General features: G+C 42.7%; 1 protein-coding gene across 1 annotated transcript in view; it reads right to left on the bottom strand.

Moving 5' to 3' along the window:
* Window positions 1-16,247, bottom strand: part of CALD1 (caldesmon 1) — a 193,193-nt gene extending 176,946 nt beyond the window's left edge. Inside the window, 1 exon segment of the mRNA XM_083802758.1 lies at window positions 15,979-16,247. The gene's annotated coding sequence lies outside the window, so the exon portion shown is untranslated.
* Window positions 16,248-16,704: the final 457 nt, after the last annotated feature.

Below are 16,704 nucleotides of genomic sequence, written 5' to 3'. Positions count from 1 at the left end.
ATACCACAATGCACTTATCACTTCTAGGGCACATTTCATTAAAGGACCTCTAACCGCTTTGTAGACACTAATTACAGCTCAAGTCACCACACTACTGTGAGAAACAGGATCTCTACCTGCTGAAATTTCCAAAGATCAGGGAACAAGGATACTTTTGCTTATTGTTATAGCAGATAAGTAAGGCCCTACCCTCTATAGGAAATGACACTGACATTTGTTGGGGTGAAGCTGCAGAATAATGGACAGCTACACCCATGTAAGCCATGCTTTGCGCCAGTGGTCCAACCAGACAAAGATCTCCCACAGCCTATCATGAACTTATTGTTGTCTCCATATGAATTACTGACCCACACTGAATTCCTTTGCTGCAGTCAGCCTGTTACCCCTGTACTACTATGGAAATCCAAAATATGCCTTTCAAAGATAAGTAAACACGACAAGGCCAAAAAGTCTGCTAAAATCATACAGCAAAACTAAAGAAGCACCAGAAATGGAGTGCAGAGTCCTACCCACTGCTCCTGCACTAGCAATACTGCTGCATTAAAGTAGGTCAGTGAAGGCTTTTGGATGCCTTAGGTGTTCCTGAAGATTTTATCAAGTGTTCAATTTTGAAGCAGCCCACTTAGCTACAATTTTACCAGAGCTTTTGAAATAATAAAAAATAAAAAAAAAAAAAGCTTCCCTCACCAAGATGCTTTAAACAGAAGAAAACAGTGGGAAGAAATGTCAAAGGCCAGGACCACAACTCACTTTAATTCACTTTAATGTACACTCAGAAGAATGCAAGGCAATATTTTCTCCTCCATTCTGTCTGCATAGCACAGCTCAAGCCATCACCTCTGTCTTCTGACACTAGTCAGCTATAAGAAACAGGTATCTTAACATTAAACCTGGCCAGCTGTAATACATTTGCTAAAGTAATTACATTTATTTTTACAGATTACATGTGCTTAGGTTTCACTTACTGATGTACTAGAGAATCAGAGGTTTCAATTTTGCAGATAAAGTTCAGCACTGTTGTAATCAAAGACAGCATCTAGTGCTTAAAGCTGCTAACCATATGCACTTTAAAAAAATAATACTGTAGTTACCATGTGCTACGGGATCCATAATTCTGACCTGCTAACTTAAAGTTCCTTATATTTTTTCTCTCTTTCCTCACCACATTAACAAGGCTATGATAATTAGATAGCTATTACCTAAGTGTATAAATCTGTATGATCCTTTAAAGGAAGCTTTTTTCAATACACAATTTTATGTGGAAGCAGCAACATTATTCTGAGTCAACACCTGAGGTTCCTAACAAAATCCGGTACTTTTGGTAATACAGCAGTTGCTGAACTGCTTGATGGCTAAAAAGCATTCAAAGTGAAATTTCAGGTCCTCTTCCCGTCAGTCACCAGTTGTAGCACAACTACAAACCAGGCACCCTAAGCAACTGGGCACATGCAGATGGGTAAAAATCAAAGCCAGGCACATGTTTCTTTGGTCAGTCTGCATCGGATGTCAGTAGAAGAAATACTGAAATAGAATTAAACTGACATTGATGAAAATGTCCACAAGAGCCAGCAAACAACTGTTCCTCTGGGAGAGCAAGTAACTTACAATCAAAACTCTGACTCTTGAAAGTTCCTGAAAACATCATTTTGGGGCAACTCAGATTTTATTGTGCATGTGTCACGGGACACCCCAATATTGGAATGATTTCTTCCAAAGGCTGTTGGAAATACCATGCTTCGGAGTATAAATAGGAGAGGAGCTACCACTTCTGATGTGCAATACCTCCAAGAAGGCATTTAACTGACTGTATGCATTGCCCCTGAACAATTTGCTGGGAATTTTCAGAACCGCCTTTATTTTTTATTTTTTCCTATTAAGCTCTTACTTTAATACTCTACTAAACACAAGAGCTTGTTTTAATCTTGATGAATAGGGGAAACAATTGCTTATTTCGTGTCACTTCCAAAGATGTATTCTGTAGTATCACAGATACTGGAGGGAAATAAGCTTCAGCCATGGTAAACCTTGCCTGAGATTGCTAGGGTTCCAAATGCAATCAGCAGTAAAACACTACAGTACAATTGCCCAATAACACCTATTTAAATTGTCCAGAAGCTTTATACTGCTGTGGTATTATTAAACCAGAAGTAATATTTGATCACTAAAGCTGAAGTGAAGCAAAACACGTACAAAATAAAGCAATCGGGTAACATAGCAAGCAATTTGGTGTAACAGTTGGACTCGGTGTTGTACAAACTGATCTGCTTGAGACCTGATGCTCTTAGTGGCACTGTACACCCCAAAGTTTTGTCTTGACACCCTTTCCTTCTCCTTACAATTTGTTGAGAGTGCAGCTGGTTCCCTTTCTAGAGATCACTGAATCAAAAAAAGTGAACGTTGGGCAGTGATTTAATTTCAGTCTTTAGATTTAATATAACAGTCTAATTCAAGACTGAATCCTTCAGAGTTGCAAAATAGCATCTTATTTCTATTTATAGTCTCTCCCATCCCTGCCCCCTGAAAAAAATAAACAATCCAACAAAGCCCTTCCTGATACCACCTAAGGAGCTTAATTCGGCTTGGCAAAACTTTATATTTGCATTGGGAATTTGTACTTAACTTTGGACATCCCAGACAGATTTTTGCATGATGTGTATTGTAGGTCATGTTAAAAGAGCATGCAATGGATTGGAACAAGATTCAGCTGATGCTATCCACATAAACATTGTAAACCACTAATTGCATTTCTTTTTAATGAAGAAAAATGTATAAACAATTTCCATTTGCAAAAATCAGTGATTTCAGCTGGGTGGAATTCTGCAACTGCCTCTTCATCAAGCAGCCAAGCTGGGTAGCCACTACCTTCTTTATGAATACTGAATAGGGGCATTATATCCTTACAGAAAATGCATATGGGTAAGGAGGACAGGTCTTCTTTTATGCACACAACAAGAATGCCAACAGAAGTGGAGTGTGTTTGTTTTCTACCACTCATGTAAATGTCAAGAAGTAATTTATATCAATGATATAAATGAGACATTTCGTCTCTCGTCAAAACAGCCCTTCAGCTGAGGCCAGTTGCACCTGTATAAATGCAGTCACATGTTGTACATAAAGCTTTTCTTTCCGATATTTCAGAGATATGTTTATACTCCCAGTGGAGCAAGCAGCACCAATGCTGTATGAGGAACACAGCTGTTTCCATGTACCCTACTGTCCTTCTCTGCTGCAGACATGTTTCAACATGGAATCATAATTGTTCGTTCCTGACACCCACTTCAGCTAAAGCGACACTTTTAGATATGGTACAAATGGATGTAACACCATCTGTCAGAGCTTCTGCTCTCTCCCCTCCCACATTATTTCTTTGCTGAAGTCCCATTTTCAGACTTTGCACCACCTTTGCTTTCCGAAACCAGCACAACAGATACACACAGTCCATTCAGACTATTGCCCACTTTCTAATACCTCCATGATATTATGTTTAAAAAAATGGTAAAAGTAGTCCAATACAGAAAGTGTAGTAGTAATAGAACTCCACAGATGTTGACCATTTTAGTATCCCTGGCAGCAGCAAATACCACGCGGTTCAGCATCTCTTGCCATGCATTTTTACTGATCAAAAACAAAACTGATCAAGGGTGGCCAGACTACTTTGGGCGGAATACCATAACACTGCATACTAACCTCGGATTTAAGTAGCAAAGAGGGAATTCAGCTTCTAATAAAAGGCATCACCTCATAACATCCAAGTCACTAGACCACATCTAGCTAGGTCTTTTGCCAATAAAAACCTTCGCACAGGAGAATGTTCGGCAGATAAACCTGTATTCAATACCTTGAGCTTTATTATTTTTTCTTTCTTTCACTTTAATGTCTCTAAAGTTTGTCTAAGGTGTTCTTAAATTCTAACCATGCTTCACAGAAAAATTTGCCTATTTACTTATCTCTTCCTTTTCAGTCATATGCCAGTCCCATTAAATAGTCCCAGGAGCTAAGAGAAAAAAAAAAAAAAAAAGTAGGTAAATAGTAGGCTTATGAGTATGCCTTCAGATGAGAGTATAGTTTAGACCTGTGCATCTTGATGTAGGTGTCAGAAGTCCTGGTCTGTGCCTCTGACCATTGATGTTCCACATAACCTGGGCCATTTTTACTTGAAGGTACCTACAGTGTGCACAGTATTATTCTGTGTATACAGGTCAAGCTGGACTTGGCAAGCTCTGTTCAGCTAAAGACAGTATTGAAATAGCAATAGAATATGGTGTTTAGAATATGCTCTGGTAGAATATGGTCTGTTTTTTGAGTGATCCTGTGCAGACCCAGGAGCTAGACTCTATGATTCTTGTGGATCCCTTCAAATTCAGGATATTCTGTGATTCTATTTGTTTTGGGTTTTTCAAGGACAGAAACATACAAAGCAAGCAGGAGAAAACCTGTATGTGCTATTACCAGACAAATTTCTCTTAACAGCATCTAATTTGCTCAGGAGAAAGGTCCAGAGAGGACCAAAGAGCTCATCAGAAATCTTCTACGTAACTGGGCCTCTACTTTACACTTACCATGATGAATCTGGCAGAGCCTTGCAGCTAGAAGTCACTTCTGTCTCATGGCACAACGGTATCATACAGGAAATAAACTGGCACTCTGAGACCAATTCCGTGGGGGCACACTGCTGCATCACCAACGGGAATAATTAGCCTGTGTATGAACCACAGGGATGCTAGCTTCTGCTGTGCTTTTTTGTGGACAATATAATTAGCTTTGGCTCAGACAGTGAACAGCAAGAACCCTGTAACAGACTGAGAAAAAACTTGTAACCACTCTCCATAAGAGTTCCCTTTTAAACAAACGGATGGGGCCATTTAAAACATTTCACATACTTTACTGCCTTCTCCCTCTCAGTTTTGGCCAATAGATCAAGCTTAGTTATCATTATTCTGCTTTCCTTCGAGATCTTCAGTAAAATAAAAATGAATTAACACTACATAACTCCATAGTCTTAAAGTGTTTTCCCCCCATCAGCAGGAGTGCCCCAAGTCAAACTGCAAACCACATTACAATGAATATTTCTGTCGCACACCTGTAAACTTCACCATTTCAAAGGCTGAGCAAAGCAAAAAGCATCCGAAACCAGTGTTTATACTGCTGAGAAATCTTACTAAAATCCAGGGAGCTGTGTTAAAGTCAAACCCTAAAACACATTTCAAAGCTTGCACCAAAGAGGCTGCAGACCTTGGTTCCACACAAGCCTGTAACTCAGGTGCTGCTGTGCTGGAGAGAAAGGAGCAGGACCACCAAGACACAAGCAGCAAGAAGCCATGAACACACAGCCTCTTTCCCTGGCCTTTCTCTACTCTTAATCAATGCCTATCACTTCTTCATCTCAGTTTCCTCATACACGGTGTAAATGCAAAGCTCATCTCACAGTTGCAGACTGCTACTGCAGCTTGTAAAGTAACAACACTGATGGACTTTAGGAAGTTTTGAAGCTCTTCTCCCTTTTTGAGCCCAGAGCTGCACTTCCAACAGAGCACAACAGCCTTCCCAGAGTTTTGCAAGATTCAGCTAAGCTGAAGGCAGAGCAAGGAAGACGTATTATTGTGCAACTCAGAAGAGAGGTTTGACTAAAATACATGGTTCTTATTTCCCTGCTTGCTTTGATAGTTTCAAGGCAGAATAGCTGCACATGTGGTGCTTTTGTCTGAGCTGGCTTCACAATAGTCAACACAGCTTCTCTTTTAATTTGATATGGTTGAAATTAAGAAGCAAAAATACTGAAGCTGCAGAACAGTCTTACTCTGCCATATGTCCCACCCATCTCATCGAGGAAACACCAGAAATACACTCAGAAGGAAACTCGGCCCAGCACTCAGAAAAATGAGATACTTCTCTGGCTCTCCCTGGCAAGCTATCTATTCGTTTCGCTTTGGATTTACACAGGTGCTATTCAAAGCAGAATTTGGCCCTTTTCTCCCAGGTGGCCTGATGCATTTACTGAGATGTCCAGATATGCCCATATATTTTATATGTACGTAAAGTACATTCCCCAAACTAAAACCCTCTCCCAGAGAGTCTCCCTAGGTGTCTGACTGATTTGGGCCTCATTTACTCCCTTGCAAATGAAAAACTGTTCCATTGAAGTCAGTGAGGTAACACTTGTATTAAACTAGCGTGAGATCATGTCAGAGCCATGGTCCATAATAAAACCAGCTGCCGTTAACTCTTCTACAAGTTTCCATTCATTAGACATTTTTTTGCTTGACTTCACATAAGCAATATCCATAGGCCAAGAAACACATTTTAGAATGATAGCTATTTCCCCCTGCTAAAAACTAGAAAGTGCAGCAAAATATCCCAATCCTCACTGAAAAACTACAGCTTATTGTATTTTGTTAATAAACAGAGGTGTTTATGGACAAAACACGTGTGAATATGCTTTAGGGAGTCATCCTGCACTGCCTAGAGGAAAGGGACAAGATGACCTAATATGTCTTTCCCAGGTTTTCAGGCTATGCCTATAGCCTCTGGTATTTAATTCTAAAATGGGGAAAAAACCTCGAACGTAAAGATTTAAATTCAACCTCAGCGACCTTTAAGCACCGAACCAAAATCAATGAAACCATTTCTATGCCTGCTAATGCCAACAGTCTTTCCATCAGTGCCTTTCCATTGCTTTGAAGGGTCACAGGAGAGACAGAAATAAAGTGTTCAGATTATAATGTTTTTTCCAGTTCATCAAGCCAGTCTCCAGACTTTCAGGACTGTATAGCTGTATTTTGTCATATAAGTCAGATTCACTGTCTGCCACCACTTCAATCTGTTCGTTATAACTAAACATATTTCTTACACAGATAGTAAACTCCTTTCATTTCTTACTAAGATAAACTGATCTTTATCAGATATCTGATACAGAAGATAAAAGTACCTTTGTTCCCTCCCCTCTCATTAATATTAGGTTTTCTGTATACTGAATCTAAGGAGGACTCTTCTAAGAGGAAAAAGGAAATCAAAGCAGCCTCACATCTTACATTTGGGCTCAGGAAGACTGAGGATACTAAAACTAGAAGAAACAAAAAGTTTCTTCAACCATGCAAGAATACTTATTGCTCTCAATTTGCTTATTATTCAGGAGCTTTTTCCAAAGGTTCCAGACAGCATTTAAGGAGCAGATACAAAGCTTCTACATTTTTCTCCATCCAGGATTTAAACAGTGAGGAGGCTAAATATCTAGCTATTTTGGTCTCCAAATTGGCTCTTCCTGATCCTTTCAATAGCCAGAAAACAGAAGCAGCCACGTGCATTACTGTCACTTTAGTGGGCTGTCAGAACCTGAAAGCACTTGTCTTGGTCACATTACAGTTCCTCCATGGGCATCAGTCTTAGCCCAGCTTCATGACAGTGGTCAGATGATGTCACCTCAGAAGTACTGCCATCCAGAGAGGAAAAGTAACACCATTTCAAAGTGGGCCTAATTTACACCCTACTGCTCTTTGATGTAAAAGATCTTGTGCCTTCAGGTGAAGCTGAGGGTGCTGGTTTCACCATTAAAGTAATAAATGAAACCAAACCAGACCAAGAAAAATAATAATAAAAAAACTCTTCTCAGTAAATGAAGGTATCAGCAACTGTCATAAGGGATCACCAAAAAGAAAGGTCAATTCTCCTTAACACTAGGAAACTGAAGCAGTGATGTGTCAAAAAGCCACTGGCAGTGAGAAGCCAAACCACTTGAAAGCTGCCAGTCAATACCTAACCTAAACTGCAGGGGTAAACCCAGTATCACCCAATAGCTGGTCACTTGCAAGAAAGTCTGCTTTATTGACACTGACAAAAATCCATATTACCAGTTACTACTGTTGGAAATTGCAGAGGTCCAGATGTGTGTCAAAACAAGAAGCTGAACCACACGCCTGTCACAGGGCTGTTATCCATCCTGGGAGACACGATAACTTTTTGGAGGAGCGGAAGACTGGATTCAAATCCAGCCACCTGTCCGGGGATCAACTAAAATCATCCGAGGAGCCAATTATGATTTTAACCACGTCAGCTTAAGTGGCCTCAAAACTAGTAACTGGATGATGTGCAATGATGCATGGGGTCTGGGAGATCACACTAATCAATCAGCCTTTCTGGACTTACGTCAAAATGACAGCAGCTTAAAGGACCCCATCTATAACCTCTAAACCTACCAATATGACATAGACAAAATATTTCTAAGGCACGTGACAAATAAAAGCCTCAGGAAAATGTCCAGCAAGGAGGGACCCTACATAGCTCCATTGCTGCAGTCACTTAACTGTTTTTCTCCTTAGGAAATAAAATGCGAATAGACTGATGATTTTCTCCCTGTGATTTTGATGGCAGAGAAAGTACTGAACCCCAAAGAAATAAACTGAAAAGCAAGAATGTAAACACAACTGTGCTGTAATGACTTCACATCTTAATGTCATCTGCACAGGATTTCACTGCAGGAACTGATGCGGTGGAAGGAAAATCCCTGATGGGTATGCACAGCCTTGCTCCCCTGTGCTCTTTCCCATCCAAAGCACGCTGGTCCTGCCCTCCCCCAAAACTCATCCCTATTCATGCACACACGTTTCCTATTTGCTTCACTCCCATGGTCCCATTACTGTTTCGGAAATACCAGCATTTAATCATTGCTTTTGTTAAAGTTAGTGTTTTATACCTGGGGTGAGAATAAAATTTTGTCTGCTAACCCCAGGCTGCAGTCATATAAACCAACAACAGATACGCTGAAGACAGAGGAGCTACATTTATTTATACTGTTAGAGGAAATGTCTTTTTCTTGTTTGGGTTGTTTAGGGGGAAGGAGAGGAAATAGGCTGGTGTGTCTGGTTTTATGGAGTGAGGGTTAAGTAGCAAAACAAACTGACTGCCATTTACATAGATCTAAATAAAGGAACAAAAAAATAGTCACAGAGCATTTTAATAACCCACAGTGGAGAAAACTGAAAACAAACTGCAAGCAAAAGTTGCTGCTTTTCCCTTTTATTGTCCCAAACCCTTGCTATTTGCTTGCATACTGTGTCCAGTGAATAAGCCATTTACTATTGTGGCTGAAGTGAATGAAGCTCTGGCCTTCCCCATTTACAGCAAGGCCTTTTAATCACCAGGGAGCAAACGAGCAGTGGAATTTTACTGGCTTGCTGGTTTTGCAGTGCCCTCTCTTGTATGAAATATCAATTCCCAATGAATGCTTGTTACTGCAATCCTGACCTAATTTCCTGCTGCTAGCGGCCTTCAGGGGATGTATAGAAAGCAAAACAAAAAGGGCTGGTTTCTGATACCAAGCAGCCCTCTGAATTCTGAGTAACTCTAGGAAATCAAACAGATTTACACTACAATAACTGAGATCAGTCCCAGTACATACATATATATATATATATATATTTAAAACTAACTGTATGGTTTACCTCACCATACAGCTGCTGACAGCACTGTCAGATTCAGGCCAACCAATGCCCAGGTTAAAACTTCTCCCTCATTTTCACCAGCACAGTGACAGCAGACCTCAAACGATTCAAGTCGTGTGGTAAGTTAGTGGCGGTAGCAGGAGGGAAATCTTCAGCAGGCCTGCTTTTGTCAGTGTAATATACATTAGCCACAGAAATGCTTAGCTCTGTCATCTGGATTGCCTAAACACTCTTATTCGTATTTACAGCAATTAAAATGCTGCACTTCAGTCTTTATAATCCAGTTTTGTTTGAAGTGGCACAGAAACAGCTGCGGCTTATCAGACATCCGAATGATGAAGCCCCCTGTTTCCATAGCAGGGTGTGGCTGTGCATATAGGGCCGTGCTGTTCCCAAAGCTCTGCCAAGCAGCAGACCCTCTCCTGCCCTCAGGCCGCAGAGGTGCAGCGCACCACAGCCCTCCATGCAGGATGCTGACCTCTGCCAGAGGCATCCTACAGCACCCGCAACAGAGGGGATCAGCTCTGCAGGTAAACAGGAGCTGACCAAACTTCCCCACGTCTCAGAGCTAACCCAGCTCGCTCCCATTTCCACAGCTTGCATCCAAGCCTGAGGAAATTCTTTCCCAAACCTATGAGGCTTTAACTAGACAGGAATGAAGCCAAATTCTCCCCCTGGCTTTTGAAACTGCTGAGAGAAAGCAGGTTATCACCAGGTCATTATTTTAGGGCAAAAAGAAGACGCAGACAGAAAATCCTTAGCTTTTACTCCATCTGCAGCTGATCCCACAAGACCAAGCAAAATTGTTCTTGACACAAGTGCTTGTGTTAGATGGTGATGACCCAGGCTATCAGACAAGCACTGCTAGGTCTTCTGGAACGGTGAGGAATTAAACGAGGTCCTGCCTGAGCTTCTGGGATCAGAGAGAGGTTTTACCAGGGTGAACACTGTGGCTCAGGAAGAAAATGGGGACAGGAGGAGGACCATTTCACCAGTAGAGAGCTCGCTGTCAAAGAAAAGAATGAAGTGGGAAAAGGCTAGTAACATGCCCTGTGGCAGTCACAGACAGACAAGGGAACATCAAAGCCCTGCAAATAAGAAACAAACGAGGGCCTGATCACAGGCTCCTCCACATGGGCAAAGCTCCCTTTGAAGCTGACTTGCGCCAGTCCCAGGGCTTGGCCCCTGCAGCAGCACCGCAGCCAGTGGCCGCCTGGCCCCGCAGCGGGAGGTGAAGTGAGCTTCCAACACACCATGCGCCTTGCAATGCCAGTTCTCCCTCACCCCAAGTTACTCAGCTTCTGGAAGTGCACCCCGAGATTGCTGTGCCCCTTGGGTCTCCACGCACTTGGAGGAAGAAGTGTGGAGGGTGCCCACACGGCGTCCTGCTGCGGCTAGCAATAGCTGCCTTTTTCTTATCAGCTGGCCTACAGAGTTACTCTTCTGAATACACCCAAAACCAGAGCATTTACAGCAAAACTTTATCTCCACTAATCTATTTATAACCCTTCTATGAGCTAAATTCCAAAGATTTTTTTTCCCATTTAAGGACATAAACCAGAAAATGTGCAAACGGGTGGGTTCCACTTTGCTTCACACCCTCCACAGCAAGTCCCAAGGGAAATGCTCGTTATTTGTATTCTGTACACAAGAGGGTGTGGAAAACATGTAATGATGTTTCCATTGCCTGAAATCTTTCCCTAATATTTTCCCCACTGCAGCCTGGCCTGGCCCCAGGAGTTACAACTTGAAATGCTCCCATCAGCAAGAAACCAGACAAGCAGATAAGCTTCGCCAGCTTGGTCAGTAGTTTCTCTTCCACTCTTGTGGCACTGTGGCAGGGCTGAAGGTAAAAGCTGTCATCCTGCAGTTTTGGTACCCACACAACAGCTTCACAGGATGCTCCCTTAGGTGCAGCAAGTGCAGTTAAATCTGCGAGCACCCAAGAAATCCCATCCAGGCGTTTCAGCTCAGAGTCACCGTGCTGAGCCTGCCCTGTTTTCCACCTCATTCGCTGCACTTCTGGGTTTTTATGTCCACAATCTAGAAAAACAGTTAAATTCTAGTGGAATATATAACTGTGCAAACAAACCAAAAGTTGTACGTTCTTGCCAGAAAATAAATCAAAAATAAGGTTTCTCAATCAATCAAAACAGAAATCAATCAAAAATAAGGCCAGTGCTTAAACTTGGCATTTCAAGATTACAAATTCTTTAGGAGCACTAATGAATTAAGCCTCAGTAGCCACATGGGCTAAATACAAAATGGCATGGATTATTCTGCACTTGAAGACACAGAAACAGACACAGCCATTAAATGACTCACCAGGTATTTATGACCACAGGAAAAAAAAAATCAAAGGAGAAATGACTGCAGCGGTTTAAGATCTGGCCTTCTTTTTCCTTTCTCTCTTCCCCCCACTTCCTCAGTCATTTGCTACTACGAGTCAGCAGAACAGACCCTGTGAGCGCTTTACCCTGGCTTCAACACAAACCCCATAACCACTCCTATAGGCAGGATTTTCTGATCAGGAGGTGCCAACTGGTGATGCCTGGGGAGAGGGGATGTTGTAGAATCTGCACTGCTATTGCTGGTATCTGCTTGGCAGCCAAGCTGCCAGCCCCACACCGTTTATCAGCACTAAGCACAGTTCCAAAGGGGGAAAAAACACATAAGCAGCAGTTTCCTAATTGGATGTAAACCATACAGCTAACATACCAGGGCTAGCAGCTAATTGACAGTGTTACATGCCCTAATGTTTCTAGTTAATCTAATCCATTTCAAGAAAAGTAGGAGCAAGCTCCTCTGGGGGTGGGAGGGATCCCAAATTATAATGTACAGAGTGTCCTTCCACACAGGGCTAGCTAAACTGTGCAAAAGCTTTAGGAAAAGCAAAGAGAAATTCTTACATAGTTCAACTGTCCTATGACCTCAGTGTTTCATCCCAAAAGGTCAAACCTAATCTGATCTTCAAATGCCTTTGAGTCAAATTTCAGCTCCAGCAAAATCCTTGATGAACCATTTGGAGGCATGCAACAGCTACAGCTTCCCAGAAGGCACCAGCACCAGAGGAGAAAGCACTGGCATGTAGATGACTTGTTCCCAGCACAGTTGTGCCCGAAATCCATTCTCACCAGGTCCTGAGGCTTTAGGCCATGCAGGAACTATGAACTGAAACAACAAGCTGGCCTTTGCACCTGAATATTTCTGAAGGTGCACACTTGAGTAAGGAAGCTGTTTTCCTGTTACAAGCTGCCAGGGAGTAGTTACTAACAGGAGACAATTTTTAAAGAATGAAAACCTGCTTTGAAGATAGACTCCCACTCTTCGCAGTCACAGGCCTGACTGCCTCAGGCTTTGTACACCTGGAGCCCAGTCCTGCAAACACGCCATAATGCTCCCCTCAAAGGCAACGAAAGGTTCGCAGGATTGCACTTCACGTTCTGCTGGTTACCTTTTTTGGTGCTTTCTTGGACACCCAGGAAAGTCCAGGCAAGCCCTGCAGATGGACAGCTAATGCAGCTGTCTGGCCCTCTCTTTCTTATGCATATATGGTTTCCTGTCCCTCTTGGTTCACATGCAGTTATCAATGTACCAAGCTGTCCCCTTAGCGGATAGGAGTTACCAAGTCCACTGATCTCTGATAGAAATTAGAACTCGAGCACCCAATGGAACATTTTCATGTAAGCAGCTACCGAGAAATCAGAGTATTTTAGGCAGCTCCAGGGCATTCAAATCCTATTTGTCCTGCAGGAAGGAAGGAAGGGAGCAGAGGCTTACTTCTCTGCAATGGAACAGATCCCCTTGGGAAGCAAAACCTCTCCAGGGCATGTGGCATTTCAAGCCTCCATGAGCGCAAGGAGGAGTTTTTGGTTTGTTTATTATTATTACTTTGTTTTTTTACCTGTGACAACACAGATTAACACCCACCCCAGTTGGACACAAAAAGCTGAACCAGTGTCAGCATTACCAGAAGAATATGAGTTGTATTGCTCCCTCCCACCTGTGCAAGCAACCCAAAGTCAGGAAAAACAGTCACATCAGACAATAGATGTTCATCATTTGTGGTGGGGGATATTTTGCCCAGAGTTTGATTTTGTTTTTTGTTCAAACACATCAAACCCAGGGCCCTCCACCCTGCTCCTGTGTTGCAGTGCCTGGCTTTGCAGGGATCAGCCCCATAGGCTGTGCCACTCTGGTTGCACACATGGAAGGGCGAACCCCGGAGGACTTCCAGCCCAGCTCTTCATAGACCCTCACAGCATATCTCTTCATATGACAGAAGCAACCTCCCGGAAGGCAGCCAGCAAAAAGAGCTTTGCCATACCTTTCTAGTCTCACTACCTGGAGTTGGTAGCGCAGATCCCTAACCCTGTATCGGTATGGATGGATGATGACCAGTGTGCCTCCCTGCCATGCATGGCCCTGCAAATGAGACTTCAAGGAATAAGACATCTTCCCATCTTAATACACTTTAATTTTCCCTCTACTGGTAGCCAGAGGAACTCAGAGGCCCTCTGTCCTTCCAAATTACTTATTTTCCAGTGACACTATTGCGTTGTCTATCAGTGCTGCACAAGAAACAAAAGCAGAAGGGAAGTTACCCCATTCTCAGGCTGCTCTGTGTCAGAATACTGCTGTGAGCATCTGAAGTAGCAATTGCAGAAAATCCCTCGTTCTCCTAATACACACTTACATTGCTCATTGTCAAAGTGTATTCAGACTACACAAGGCTCTCCTCGCATCAGCTCCTGCATCTGTTAGTGATGGTATTGATTTCACCAAGACTAATTCTGTGAATGAAGGCCGTGGAATTGATCCCCTTGCCATTGCATGCTGCAACAAAAAGGAGTTTTCAGGAAATACAAATTATTGCAATTTTTTTCTCCTGTTCATGGTTTAGATAATATGTTAACGTGCAGTTGTTGGTTGTGTTTTGTTTTTTTATCAGCAAGGATACCGGCCTATAAGAAAGCCTCCCAAAAAAGGCAGACCTGTTACCTTCTTTGAGTATCTTGAAACACTTCACCTTAAAGGCAACTTAATTAAGCAAATGGACTACTTACTTCCTTGAAACATCACCCCCTTTGTAATTTAGGTCAAAACAGTCCATCTGTTTTGTTGTATGTAGTTTTAGGATCCCATCCCATCTCTCAATGGCAGGAGGAAAAAGTATGAAATTTGTCTGCAGATGTGTACCCTTGTGTAGCAACCTTGTGCTACATTTAAAGAGACTGAGAAAGAATGCATGCAGGGTCTCAGGGTTCTTTGATGGCAAATCATACAAGCACAATCACTCACAGTATGGTATCTAAAATAGACAAATTATAATAAATACACGGTTTTCACAACAGAAATACTGCCTCCTTATTTTCTTTGAGCTGCTGCCAAGGAGAGAATGGGTTATTTTCACAAATTGTTCTGCTATATGCCTATTAGCAAGAAAAGAGCTAGGCAAAATTGCATAAATACTGCCCACTGAAAATAAATATTCCACAAGAAGTCTTTTAAAAGAGTTATCTCGCCCATTTTTCCAAACAACACATAATATGACATATGAGAATAATCAATTCTAGCACTGCAGGTCTGGTCAGAGGTTGTTTGTTCAGTCAACGTGTGTCTCTCCCAAAGTCTCCCTCTGCAGCTAACTTCATCCCTGCTTTCATTTTCCCAGCTCTTTCCCCAAGAAATTCCCCGCTACACAGAATATCGTGCTAGCAGCAGCCAGCCTTGCACAACACTTTCAAGCTGTCCGAGCATGTCAAAGGAGCTGGAAACGAGAGCCTGCGCGCTGGCTCCCCAGAGCAGCGCTCTGACTGACACCAGCACAGAGCAATACTTTTAAGAGCTCCGGTCCCACCCAAGCGATTTTTTTCTCCCCCTTTTAACAGGAAAGACAACTTCACAATAAACTTTCTGGCAATACGCGGCTGTGCATGTTGAAGGCTGAAAACAAAAACGGATGCTGTCTATTGTCAACAAAATTTCTATGAAAGGCTGCCATGGCAGACATCTGCAGCAGCAAGCATCAGATCAGTTACATTAACCAGAGCTTTACTGTATCTGTATCAGTTACACCACGAGACTGCCTTTGCAGCCGTGCTGACCCGAAAGCCCAGGTATTAAGTTGCAAAATAAAAAGCAATTCAGCCACTACCACGCCAAAGACCTTTTTATTGCAATGCTTTTATATATTTATATATATAAAGAAAAGTTAAAGGAAGGGCAGACAGGTTATTGCCCCATGCGCAGTGGGACCAGCGCACGGAGCCAGCACCAACCTGCCCTGCAGCCAGAGCCTTGCCCCCACAGCTCCACGTACAGGTGGGTCCACCAGGGTGGGCGAGCTCGCAGCCCTCTGCCCGCCCCGGCCCTCCAAGGACAGCAGGAAAGGGGGGGCAACGGGGAGAGGAAAAAGAGCATCTGACACCGTCGGACCATTTCCACGACTCGTTATATTTCGCATGCTGCTTAATCTCTAGACACGATGCAAACGCAGTCAGACCGGCTCGCTCCCAAACAAACACGTATCGTAAGCCCTTACCTCTGAGGTGCAAAGTTTTCAACTAGTAGGAAGGAAATGAATAACTGGCTGCTTGAGCAGGAGCGCAGCAAGAAAGGCACACCAGCAGCCTCACACACAGCCCTATTCAATAAAACTGCAGCCTTTCCTTGGCCCCTCCCAAAAGTCAATGCTAAGTGAATACATATCCCTTATGTTTACAATTGGCAGGCAGCGGTATGCATTGTCCTCAATTTATTCTAATAGGCAGCCAATGACTACACACAAGCCAAGGTGGGTTCAGCCTGCCTGCAGAGATGCCTGTCATTCCCTAGGCATGCTCAGGAAGCCACTCATCAGAAAACCAAGACCTAAAAAGCTCCGAAAATTCATGCAAGCTGCCAAAACTGTCTTGCTACATGCCCTTTTTTGGTTATCCTTAGCAGGGCCTCTGAAAGTAAATCCTCTGTCAGGAACAATCATAAGAAATGTTAATCTTGGAGAAAGAGGCTGTCTTGTTGAACACAAACGGAGCTTAAAAAAGGAAATACACTGAATGTAGAGGGACACAGTAAACATATTTACTTTTTGCACCAGAAGAAAAAAAAATCAAATAATTTCACTACAGCCAAACTTCATTGTATTTTTATAACGAGCACCACATGTAAAAGGGAACACAGAAATGCTCCACTGTGCAAGCTTGATTCTGCAGAAAGAGGGACACTAGTGGAAAAGGCACATGAAAGATGAGTCGGCAGGCTCCGCAGC

This window comes from Anser anser (genome assembly GCF_964211835.1).
Source record: "Anser anser genome assembly, chromosome: 1".
NCBI classification, from domain to species: domain Eukaryota; kingdom Metazoa; phylum Chordata; class Aves; order Anseriformes; family Anatidae; genus Anser; species Anser anser.
The sequence above is the reverse complement of the archived record's forward strand: the minus strand, read 5'-3'. Positions and strand labels throughout refer to the sequence as shown.